Source organism: Coenobita brevimanus, chromosome 84 (assembly GCF_032717465.1).
Source record: "Coenobita brevimanus isolate Jiangsu-jjx chromosome 84, ASM3271746v2, whole genome shotgun sequence".
Classification (NCBI taxonomy): domain Eukaryota; kingdom Metazoa; phylum Arthropoda; class Malacostraca; order Decapoda; family Coenobitidae; genus Coenobita; species Coenobita brevimanus.
Genome location: NC_137037.1, coordinates 25199488 through 25212921, shown reverse-complemented (window position 1 = coordinate 25212921; position 13434 = coordinate 25199488). Strand labels below are relative to the sequence as shown.

The window sequence follows — 13434 nt, the reverse complement described above, 5'->3', positions numbered from 1 at the left end:
ACTACAGTACCAAGGCTGGAACAAAACACCACATGTAGCAGAGGTAGAGTATTAACCCTGTATTTCAACTATAACTGGGCTAATCACCTAATACTGTAAATTACACTAAGGTAACATCTACAACTTGGGAGTCAGGATTTTAAAATACATTAGAAGAAATACAGCAACAACCTGTGCCCTACAGATGCATATAGTGCAGTTTCTTTTCCAGTTTACCTTTTTCTGCTTCTTCATAACAATTTAGGCCACATACACCAGAAAACCATGCTTAGTAACATAATACCAAAACATTCATACGGATTACACACGAATATTATACTGTACAGTATGCAGGTATTTCATTAATTCATTCATCATCTAATTCAGTGTTGTCCCATGAGAAGCGTAGAAGCCCCAGGCTTGGCAAGTTGGTCCAGACACTTAAGATGAGGGTGACCAGCCTCACTCATCCCTAAGTGGCATTGCGTGAGCAATAAACTCCAACTATCCCTGTCACGGGGGGATGTGAATTTATGAATTAATAATGCTAGGATGTTGCTTGAAGATAGAGACAAGGAATTAACTTGTGAAAATCAAGCAATAAATTTTACTTTATGCCACCTTACTTCGCTGATTCTCTAAGGACGAGAATTTATAAACTTTCTCAACAGTACACAGCAGAAACTAATTACTCACGAGTGCTGTTTGTAGTAGTTAGCCTCTCGAGAAAGTGACTCCATCCCTGACAATCAATAACTAATGCTAATAATAATAAACAGGTTCTTGCCGGTGCATTAACTCCTGGCTGGCACAACAGATTTAAGCTTAATACAAAAGAACTGGCCTGAGTACCAGTTATGAATAATGCAAAGTGTTCGTGCAAACTAGGAGCAGCAACTAAAATAAGCTTAATGTGGAGAAATAATACACGAGTTTAACTACATTAAGCTCAAAGAAACAGAACTGTAAATTTACTAATTACAATGAAATAAATTTACATTACATGAGTCTCAAATGAATTCAAATTAACAAGGAGAATACACTCTCTCGCTCATTCAAAAGCTAAACACTTAAACCTAGGAAAATGAAAAGAAATACTGGTCAGTGGAGGGGAGCTAAGCGGAAAGAACTGAGCCCCAGTGCAGGACAGACGCTGCAATACCCTAAACCCTCTTCGCCAATTCCCACCGTCACTAACTCAAGAGTTGCCACTGATCGCCAGCTAGTTCAATATGGAAGTCGGGCCACTCATGCAGAGACCACAGAAGCCGAACATCTATAAAAATCTCTCCCGTGATAGTTATTGATATACTGTACGTAAGCTCTTCACAATATTATTCGTTAGTTGTTATACTGATTTCCTAGATATGCTTTAATGCGATAAATGCAGGAAAACGTTACTATAGAAGCCGTGAAAGCACACCGGGTGTAACAGGATTCATCGCATATTTACAAGTTCTAGCTGCATCTTTTGTTTGAACCCATATAATTTAGTTTTCTAGAAGAACAATGCTTCATCTCCAAAATGCTGAAGAAAATCTGCACAGTTATTCATATGAAAATCGTACAATGTTTAAGGCCGAAAACGTGCAGAGACGAGACCGCCGGCTGAAATCCAACTATGCCGAGGGCCCCAAAATACCATATAAAAAGGCAACACAACACGCCGGTGGTGTACCCTGAACAGGGTATTCCTCTAGACTTCAGGAAAAACTTCAGTCTAGGCACTGTCCATCTTTCTGTGCAACGATTTTCCATGACCTTTGTACAGCAGGTCCACCGGGGCAGCAGACACAAGTGAGTTTGTTATTGTTTGTGATCGTAACGTACGATCTTCAACCGTGCCGAGCTAATAATTCTTAACAGAGAATCGTTACATGTTTCTCAGAATATATTTATTTTGTTTTGATGGACAAGTACATGAAATGGATGTAAAATAAAGCTCATCGATATTTAAGGAAGGAAAGAATAGTAACTGTCCCAAAATCGAGATGGTAACTCAGCCCACCAATTTTTTATTCCATTTGACTATATTACAGCTTCTCTTCCTTGTAGCAGGGAGTAAAATAATGTTGTTATAATTTCTCCCTTCCTTTTAGTGACACAGAGGGCACACAAAATGAACGGGGTTTAGTTGACTGGCTTTGATGTCCAAAATTAAATAATCTGGTGAAGAGTGGCAGTTTTTCCTCGGTTAGTGACATCGGGAATTCACCGTCTAGGTGGAGATTTCAGGAACTCGCTGTACAACGGAGGCGCTGCTCCAAACTGGGCACAACGATCCTACTCTCGCGACGATCCAAACCTGACTAACTTCAAATTATGAAAGGGGGCGAGCGATGTCCGTGTTCGCCGGAAATAGGTGTGGCCTAAGTCAACGGTCAACGAGATAAAGTGAGCGATATACGCTCACAATAAATCACTCAGTGAAGGCACTAACGTCATGCATACGAATGATTACTTGTGAAATAGTGAGAAATGTTCTGAAAACCATCCCAATTGAGTGAATACGAGGACGGTTGAACTGAGTGATGCGCAGTGGGAATTCCACTAGAATTCGTGGTTTTCTCACTAATGTAAAATGTCACGAATTTATAAATACGCTCGCACGAATTCGTGACATTTGGCATGTCACTCAGTGCAGAGTCACCCACAGACAGAAGGAAGAGGAAAGAATGAAGGAAAGACAGACAGAAGGACGAGAGGAAACAGCAGGCACCTGAGAACAGCACTACATCGAGTGAATGGATGGTGCTGTGTGTAATTCTTGATAAGCTTTAACTGAAAAAATGCACTGCCAGAAAACACAGACATCACAGTAAAATGAAGAAAATTCTAGAAGTGGGAGAAGTCAATGTAAACTAGACAGTACGGTATTCTGTCATTCGAGGTCTGCTCAGAAAGTATCTGGCCTGAGACTCAAAAAAAATAAATAGCTAACCTGTTAAGCTAAGTTACTAATCCCTCCTCAAAGTAGGCCCCTTTTGACTTGATACATGTAGCCTACCATTCTTTCCACTGCCAGAAACATTTTTCAAAGCCAGTTTTTGGTATCTCTGTAGGTGCATCGCTGCATTCGTCATGGTCTCTTCTCTCAGATGAATGTTGCTCAACATAAGTTGGAGTGTGAAAATCGAGTTCCAGATTTGCTGAAGACTGTCTCCACTTGGGTGTACGGGTATGTCCCAGAAACCAAAGCACAGTTGTCCCAGTAGAAGCATGAAGGGTCACCTCAGCCAAAAAAAGCATGACAGGCCCACAGGAAGGTGAAATACACTTGCATATTGACAGCTTTTTTTCAACGACCATGGAGTTGTGCATTATGCATACGCACCAGATGGTCAGACTGTCAACTAACATTACTACCTTGACAATATCCACCGTCTTCGTGACACAGTTTGGAGGAAGAGACCAGACCTTTGGAAAATGGCAGGTTGGAAGCTGCATCATGACAATGCCCCTGTCCATTCTCCCCAACTGATTCAGGAACTTTTAGCCAAGCACAACATCCCACAGGTCCGGAAGGCTCCCAACTCACCAGATATGGCTTTTGGTTATTCCCCAAGCTCAAAACTTCACTGAAGGGTTCCCAGTTTGAGAAGAAAGAAGAGATCATGACAAATGCGACGAAGCACCCGCAGGAGATATTGAAAACTGAAAAATGTTTCAGGCAGTAGAAAGAATGCTGGGCCATGTGTGTTAAGTCAGAAGAGGCCTACTTGGAGGGGTATTAGTGTCCTAGCTCAACAGGTTATCTATTTATTTATTTAAAACTTAAGGTCAGTACTTTCTGAACAGACCTTGTATTCCTTGCATTCAGGTAGGAGGAGGAGGAGGAGGAGGAGGAGGAGGAGGAAAGTTGTGATTTATTATAGTTGTTCAATCCCTGGCTCTTATGAATGTGAACCCAGTGCACTAGAAGAAACTGATCACTTAAACCAGTCATTCCTAGATGTCATTTGTTTACGTTACACTGAAGGACTGTCTTGTGACAGTGTGACACATCTATGTATCTATCTATCTATGCTCAGACACCATAATCCTGTAAGGGAAGGCTGTTTGTTTTTCAATTAGCTGTTTTATGGGGAGGGGCACTAACCCTCCACCAACCCACTTGCTGACAAATATGGAACACAAATGGGAAGATTATACAGTTAACACACAGTGTTGCAAAAGGTTTCCTGGTTGCAGGGAAACCATCTGGTTTGTCACTCTATGTAAAGTCATCTGAATAGGAAAGAAGAGTAATAAAAAGTGACAGAAAGATGAGAGAAATAAGAAGAGAGGAGGGCAGACACAGAAAATGAATGATGAAGGTGAAGAGGGCGTAGGCAGCACTACATGTTGTGGTGTGGGAGCTGCACTGCAGTGTGGACATAGCAGATTCTCTGATATATATTTTGTTAGTATGTGGTAGGTGGGGGCACTCTCCATCCACTCACTGAATGTAGTGCTGCTCTCTGGTGTCTGCCCTTTCCTCTCCTTTCCTTCCATCCTCTTCTGTCTTTCTTTCCTTCATTCTTTCCTCATCCTTCTCCCTACGGGTGACTTCACACTTACTCTTCTGTCTCTCTTTCCTTCATTCTTTCCTCTTCCTTCTGCCTATGGGTGACTCTACACTGAGTGACAAGCCAAATGGTTTCCAGTACACCAGGTAATCATTTACTACTCTGGGTGATAACCATATAACCATGTTTTAGCGCCAGGTGGTTTAGTGGGTAATTGTGGCGCTCCAAATGGACTGAGCCTATGAAGGTTTATATCCATGGGGTGGTTGGGGTTTACTGCTCACGTAATGCCACTCAGGGATGAGTGAGGCTGGTCACTCTCATCTTAAATGTCAGGACCAACTTGCCTAGCCCCAGGATCTTATGCTCCTCATGAAGCAACGTAGGACTGGATAACAAATGAATGAAGAAAATGAATGATGTAGCAGAGAAGGCTGGTGATCACTTCACAACACAACTAACTGTCTTCATCTCTCTGGGAAGGGTAGTTTCTGAGGGGAATATCTCTCATAGTGGTTCATGAAGGATGCTATTTGGTTGAAAGTTTTGGATGGCTATGGTGGTTAAGTAATTACATATGTGTATCTGAGGTGTAGTGTCTGCTGAAGCTGGCAGGATGTTGCTCAAATACTCTGTGTAGTGCTGGGTGGTTCTTCATTCTTTGCATCTTTGGGAAGGGGATGGTGCAACATAAAGTTACAAGAGTAGGATGGGTGTCGAGCTGAAGTAATTAATTCTGTGCCTCTCTTATTCATACAATCTTTGACTGGAAGTACTTTTTTCTTGATGTAAGTGATCTATATTTATAGTCTTTGTGCATCCTATTATTATTTGTAAGGCCTTGTTTTGTGTTTTTTTAACTTTATCCATCTTTTGTGCTGGCTAAGGCTAAGGCTGAGGACTAGCTTGGGCTAGTATAATTCAGTTATACTAATAAAATGTTTATAGATGGTTTCCTGGGATTCTTTCTGTTGTCCACTGGTAGTGCATGAGAATGCCATTATGGAACTGAAGTTTTGAGGTCCCTTTGCCTGTTGTTACTTGTAGCCTATGCTAAGAAGAGGTTGTGTGTGTGTCTGAAGTCTTAGAATCTGAGTGTCGACCCAGTGGGAATGGTTGGTTAAACAGAGAAAATTGAGAGTAGATCTGAGATTCATGTCTGTCTGAAATGAAGAAAGTAATGGCTGATTTGCTTGGTGAGATAGTTGTCCTGTTTCAGTCTAAGTTAATTTTTCGGTGTCTACAGGTACAGTTGGAGCTAGGCTGGTGCTTGTTTAGTTTGGGATGTTGTGAAGCTATTGCCAAGTCAATGGCATAGGACAATACCATTATTCTAGGTGAAGGGTTTGGCAGGTCATGGAAGACAAAGTAAAAAAGTGAGGGTGAATGAACTGAGGTCTTTGAAACACTGTTGTATCGTATTCCAAATTTAGAAGTATTGACTTGGTAGTGCACATTCGTATGTCTACCTGAAAGGAAGTTGGCCAGCCATATTTTTTCATTGTCTTTCATATTTATGTTTTTGATCTATTTAAAAGGATGTACCTTGGTACTGTATCAAAGGCTTATTGCTGCTAGCATGGTTTTTAATAGTGGCTATGTGATTAGGTAAGAATCCATGTGGGGAATCAGATTGAAGGATGCAGTGGTGATGTTCTTTCTATTATTTTGGATGGTGTGCAAACCAGCAATACTGGTCTATATAATTCTTTTTGACCAAGTATTGCAAGGCAATCTCTTCATTAAAATACATTCAAAGAGTGAGCCGCACCCATCCCAAATTAATACTGTATATACCTGTACTGTATATATTGAACCTAAGTAATTTTTTCAGCTTTCAAAATACAGTGTTCCCTTGGTTATTGTACACTTGGTAATTGTAGTACAGACATTCACTATTAACCCCTTAACCGCGGGGCGTCACTTTCGTGACGCTTGGGAGCAAGGGATCATACCGCGGGGCGTCACTTTTGTGATTCTGTGTTATTTTGAATTCGCCCGGGCTTTCAACTGGTGGCTTGTATCATCTATCAGTACTGCCAATGTCCAACACTAGTCAGCACTCCTAATCTCATCTGTACTCCCATCCATTGTTGACAATTTAGCCATTCCTCCCCGTTCTTGACTCCCCTCCCTACCTTCCCTCCATTACCCTCTCCTCTTGCCTGCCCGGCTGTGCAATCTTCCCTGGAATTTTCCACTGATTTCATCCATTGAAATAAGCTCTATGCCCTATTCTTATACCAAATAATATATACCAAAAAGAAATAAAGTAAGTGAGAGTGCCATACACCTGGAATTGGCTAATTATCACCTGACAACACCTCACGTGCACTCGTTCGCCAATTCTCTATGTTTATTTCCCCTTGAAATATGCCGTATAATCTATTCTCGTACTAAAAATATATATAAGGAGGGAAGGGAGAAGCCTAAGTGATATTTACATTCACTTGGAACTACCTAATTTATAATGTATTGTCTAGATTTCCTGCCAATCATTTCACTGCTATATATTAGCAGCTGTCAAGAGGCTGACGTTGGCAGCAATGCATTTCCCTAGGTAGGCCACCCCGGCCCACCCCTATCAGTTCACTGTCATCTTCGAAGGTGAAATTACGTCTGTTTGCTCCTGCTAACTTCCCCCCACTTTTTAGCCCCATGCAAAGGGCCCTGTGACCTTTACCCCCTACTAAACCTCGTGTGGAAAGAGGTAAAGGGCTGACAATTGAAAGAGAATGACTATGATTTTTCTGTTGAGTAAAACAGTGCAAGTGGAATTGTAAATAACGTGAAAATAATGTGTAAACAGCAAGTGAAAGCAATGAATATAAATATAAGTGAACAGTGGAAAATAGTTTTATAAGTTACTTCAAGTGACAGTGCATAACACAGTGTAAATAAAATAGAAATGTAAATAATGTAAATAAAATAGAGAACGTAAACAGAAATGTAAATGAGTAGTATTATAAGAATACGAGTATATATACTTGGAGTAATGAAAGTGAAAGTTTCACTCTAGCATGTATGAATACAATGAGTTATGAGAGTGAAGGTGAAAGTGACAGTCACTCTCAATGCTAATATACAGGACGAGAAAGTGAATGCTACGTATTTTACTGAAAGAAATTGAATGCCTACAGTGACAATAAACTACTATTACTGAAGGAAACTTATGGATAAAGACTGTAGATATATATAAGTGTTATATAGTAATAGAAATATAAACTGTGAGTGTTTTTATGAATAATAAATGACAACACCAGCGGCGAACTAGCGCAAGTGGGAAGGTCATACGCCCTCGTAATTTTCATTGCTTTCACAGCGTTTTTTTTTTTTGGAGTATGGATTCCAAACTAATTGAGAATCATAGAATGGTGTTTCTAGTGATAATAACAGGCTGCGGTAATCATATTACGGGTTGTCGGGAAGTGTAAAGTGGAGACTTCGTTACCCAACTCCAGAGGTCTCCACAAGTCCTACGGTACTCGACAATGGCTCAACAAACACCCCAGGAGAAAGCTGAAGGTATGTGCCATAAGCAAATGTGATTTTAATATTCTAGGACTAATAACTGATTTTTGGCAAATATTTTTAGAGTCAGTCGGAGCACGAATACGCCCGCGGGTGCTGCAAGAAAAAGCAAAACAAGCCCGCGGTGTAAGGGTTAATGAAACATGAAAATCAGAGCTCCTGTCATTGTTGCACATTTTTTGGCTAACACACATTGTTATCATGCACCTACGCTGGTTTCTACCAATGACGATGGCTCAGTACCTGTGGTTTCTGATGAGGGATTCAAAGATGAGGCCCTACTCAAGGAGTTAATCCCAGGTGGTGGAGACCACTATCTCTCCACCCTCTAGGATCAGAATGCCTTGCCTCAACCCCATCTCAGATCTCTCTAAGGTACATGTTTCTTCCTTACTGTGCCCTTTCTATCATTTACTATTAACCTAACCAAGCCTATGTACGTTTCTGATACTCATCATGACAGTGACAAGTATTAACCCCTTAACCGCGGGGCGTCACTTTCGTGGCGCTTGGGAGCAAGGGATCATACCGCAGGGTGTCACTTTTGTGATTCTGTGTTATTTTGAATTCGCCCGGGCTTTCAACTGGTGGCTTGTATCATCTATCAGTACTGCCAATGTCCAACACTAGTCAGCACTCCTAATCTCATCTGTACTCCCATCCATTGTTGACAATTTAGCCATTTCTCCCCCTTCTTGACTCCCCTCCCTACCTCCCCTCCATTACCCTCTCCTCTTGCCTGCCCTGCCATGCTACGCTAGGTAAATCTTCCCAGGAATTTTCCACTGATTTCATCCATTGAAATAGGTCCTATGCCCTATTCTTATACCAAATAATATATACAAAAAAGAAATAAGGTAGGTGGTAGTGCCATACACCTGGAATTGGCTAATTATCACCTGACAACACCTCACGTGCACTCGTTTCCTAATTTTCACTGTTTATTTCCCCTTGAAATATGCCGTATAATCTATTCTCATAATAAAAATATATATAAGAAAGGAAGGGAGAAACCTAAGCGATATTTACATTCACCTGGAACTACCTAATTTATTATGCATTGTCTAGATCTCCTGCCAATCATTTCATAGCATATATATTAGCACCTGTCACCACACTGACATTGGCAGCATTGCACTCCCCCTAGGTGGCTAGGACACCACACTGTATTCAGTTTACTGTCGTCTTTCAAGGTGAAACCACGTCGGATTCATGCCTGTCCAATTCCGCCGCTTTTAGCCCCATGCAAAGGGCCCTGTGACCTCTACCCCCTACTAAACCTCGTGTGGAAAGGGGTAAATGGCTAAGTGACTGCTGTGGAATGTCAACTGGCTATTTTGTCAATGAAAATGATAGACAGTGACTACGATCTTTCTGGTGAGTAAAACAGTGCAAGTGGAAATGTAAATAATGTGTAAACAGCAAGTCAAAGCAATTAATGTAAATATAAGTGAACAGTGGAAAATAGTTTTATAAGTTACTGCAAGTGACAGTGCATAACACAGTGTAAATAAAACAGAAATGTAAATAATGTAAATAAAATAGAGAATGTAAATAGAAATGCAAATGAGTAGTAATATAAGAATACGAGTGTATATACTAGAAGTAATGCAAGTGAAAGTTTCACTCTAGCATGTATGAATACTATGAGTTATGAAAGTGGAAGTGAAAGTGACAGATTCACTCTCAATGCTAGTATACACGACAAGAAAGTGAATGCTACGTATTTTACTGAAAGAGAAATTGAATGCCTACAGTGACAATAAACTACTATTACTGAAGGAAACTTATGGATAAAGACTGGAGATATATATAAGTGTTATATGGTAATAGAAATATAAAGTGTGAGTGTTTTTATGAATAATAAATGACAGAACACCAGCGGTGAACCAGCGCAAGTGGGAAGGTCATATGCGCTCGTAATTTTCATTGCTTTCACAGTGTTTTTTTTTTTGGAGTATGGATTCCAAACTATTTGAGAATCATAGAATAGTGTTTCTAGTGATAATATCAGGCTGTGGTAATCATATTACGGGTTGTCGGGAAGTGTAAAGTGGAGACTTCGTTACCCAACTCCAGAGGTCTCCACAAGTCCTAAGGTACTCGACGAAGGCTCAACAAACATCCCAGGAGAAAGCTGAAGGTATGTGCCATATGCATATGTAATTTTAATATTCTAGGACTAATAACTGATTTTTGGCAAATATTTTTAGAGAGTCTGTCGGAGCGCGAATATGCCCGCGAGACACGCAAGTCATGCAAAAACAACCCTGTGGTTTAGGGGTTAAGTAGGTATTACTTGTTGCAAAAGGGAAGATTTGGGTTTAAGATGGGGTGCCTGGTACCAATTAGTATAAATTCCCTTGATTCTGTGCTTTCATTATCATGCAATTTCATTAACACACATTAGGCTCCGTACCAATTATGTGCAAAAACCAAGGGATCACTGTACAGCAGACACTCATTATACAAACTGGTATGCGATGAATCGTTCATACAATGGTAAAAAAGTTAGGACCTTTTTTTATATATGACAGAATTTTTGCTTACACAATCAGTATGATCCCATAAAAGCTTCACTTGTCGATGTATGATTGGTACTTTTGCTTATACAATCACCGAGATGCAAACTTAGTAATTGTTTTGTTCGAAGATGACCTTTGAACTTGTCATTACCCAGTTTGTTAGTATCAGTGATGGAACAATAGTGTGGTGCTGGAATTCAAGCAGCAAGTGCAGTGTGGTGAAGGGAACTAACTGCCAGCCTAAGCAAGTTGGAAATTTGTTTTTGAACTTATTTTTGGTGGTATGCACAAATGATGTGCTGTGAAGTCAAATAAATACCAGTTCAGGTGAGGTGGAAACTTGTTTTTAGACTATGTTGGGTGACTGACACTTGACCATAAATGTATTCAAACTTAACCAATGCTATAACTGACTCAGGATATAATTAACTGTTATACAATGGATTTTTTTTTAAATGCATCCTCCCTGTAAAATGACAGTGAGCTGTATATAAGGTAAGTGGATTAAGGACAGATGTTGCTTCTCTCCTACTACAGTATTCACCATCCTCCTGAAGTGGGATAAGGAGGGAGTTGTGGGTCATTTGAATGATTAGTCAATGCAGCTGTCCAGTTAAAACAGCAACATCACTTCAGGGCTTCCCTTCTCAGCACCATATCGAATTAAAATGTATCAAATAAAACAATTGGTCTAGTATAAATCTTACTGTTAACTCTTACACAGCGGGCTTGTTTTGCTTTGACTTGCGGCTCCCGCGGGCATATTCGCGCTCCGACAGACTTTCTAAAAATATTTGCTAAAAATCAGTTATTAGTCCTATCTATCTATCTATCTATATACCTAGGCTGCTTCCCCCAAGGAAAGGGAGTCCTAGAATATTAAAATCACATATAATAATGGCACATACCTTCAGCTTCCTCCTTGGGTGTTTGATGAGCCTTCGTCGAGTACCTTAGGACTTGTGGAGACCTCTGAAGTTGGGTAACGATGTCTCCACTTTACACTTCCCGACAACCCGTAATATTATTACCACAGCCTGATATTATCACTAGAAACACTATTCTATGATTCTCAAATAGTTTGGAATCCATACTCCAAAAAAAAAAAAACTGTGAAAGCAATGAAAATTACGAGGGTGTATGACCATCCCACTTCCAATTGTTCGCCGCTAGTGTTGTCTATTATTCATATAAACACTCACAGTTTATATTTCTGTTACTATATAAAACTTATATATATCTACAGTCTTTATCCATAAGTTTCCTTCAGTAATAGTAGTTTATTGTCACTGTAGGGATTCAATTTCTTTCAGTAAAATACGTAGCATTCACTTTCTCGTCCTGTATACTAGCACTGAGAGTGAATGTCACTTTCACCTTCACTCTCATAACTCATTGTATTCATACATGCTAGAGTGAAACTTTCACTTTCATTACTCCTAGTATATATACTCGTATTCTTATAATACCACTCATTTACATTTCTATTTACGTTCTCTACTTTATTTACATTATTTACATTTCTATTTTATTTACACTGTGTTATGCACTATCACTTGAAGTAACTTATAAAACTATTTTCCATTGTTCACTTAAATTTACATTTAACTGCTTTCTTGCTGTTTACACATTATTTACACTTTATTTACAATTCCACTTGCACTGTTTTACTCAATAAAAAGATCATAGTCACTCTATATCAATTGTCAGCCTTTTATCTCTTTCCACACGAGGTTTAGTAGGGGGTGAAGGTCACAGGGCCCTTTGCATGGGGCTATAAAGCGGCGGAAGTTAGCACGAGCAAATCAGACATACTCCCACTTTCAAAGATGACAGTGAACTGATAGTGGTGGCCTCCTGCCGCCTGGCTAGGGTAGGTGCAATACTACCAACTTCAGCTCTATGAGACCTGCTAATATATAGCAATGAAATGATTGGCAGGAAACCAAGACAATACATAATAAATTAGGTAGTTCCAGGTGAATGTAAATATCACTTAGGCTTCTCCATTCCCTCCTTATATGTATATTTATTACGAAAATAGATTATACGGCATATTTCAAGGGGGAAATAAACAACGAAAATTAGCAAACAAGTGCACGTGTTGTCAGGTGATAATTAGCCAATTCCAGGTGTATGGCACTATCACTTACCTTATTTCTTTTTTGTATATATTATTTGGTATAAGAATAGGGCATAGGGGTTATTTCAATGGATGAAATCAGTGGAAAATTCCAGGGAAGATTTACTTAGTGCAGAATACAGTGTGGTGGCCTGCAATGGTGAATGTAAATATCACTTAGGCTTCTCCCTTCCTTTCTTATATACATTTTCATTACGAAAATAGATTATACGGCATATTTCAAGAGGAAATAAACCGCGAAAATTAGCGAACGAGTGCACGTGAGGTGTTGTCAGGTGATAATTAGCCAATTCTAGGTGTACGGCACTCTCACTTACCTTATTTCTTTCTTGTATATATTATTTGGTATAAGAATAGGGCCATACCAGCCAACGGCCATACCACATTGAGTACACCGCTTCCCGTCCGATCAGCGAAGTTAAGCAACATTGGGTCTGGTTAGTACTTGGATGGGTGACCGCCTGGGAACACCAGATGCTGTTGGCATCCCTACGTGTCAAGTGGGGTTGGTGGAGGATTAGTGCCCCTCCCTGTAAAACAATTAACTCTAAGCCTTTGGCCTCCCCGTCTGGGATACATGGCGTCTGGCAATGAATGAATGAATGAATGAATAGGGCATAGGGCTTATTTCCATGGATGAAATCAGTGAAAAATTCCAGGGAAGATTTACTTAGCGTAGCACAGCCGGGCAGGTGAGAGGATAGGGTAATGGACGAGAGGTAGGGAGGGGAGTCAAGAACGGGGAGAA

General features: G+C 40.1%; 2 protein-coding genes and 1 non-coding gene across 3 annotated transcripts in view; 2 read left to right on the top strand and 1 right to left on the bottom strand.

Moving 5' to 3' along the window:
- LOC145410222 (GTP-binding protein 10) overlaps positions 1-13434 on the top strand; it is a 364639-nt gene that overhangs the window by 31377 nt on the left and 319828 nt on the right. The window lies entirely within an intron of this gene.
- The window catches only part of LOC145410221 (uncharacterized), a 241139-nt gene that overhangs the window by 160531 nt on the left and 67174 nt on the right, over positions 1-13434 (bottom strand). The window lies entirely within an intron of this gene.
- On the top strand, positions 13054-13172 carry LOC145410274 (5S ribosomal RNA). Its single transcript, XR_013899239.1, has one exon. It is a non-coding gene; the product is annotated as a 5S ribosomal RNA (ribosomal RNA).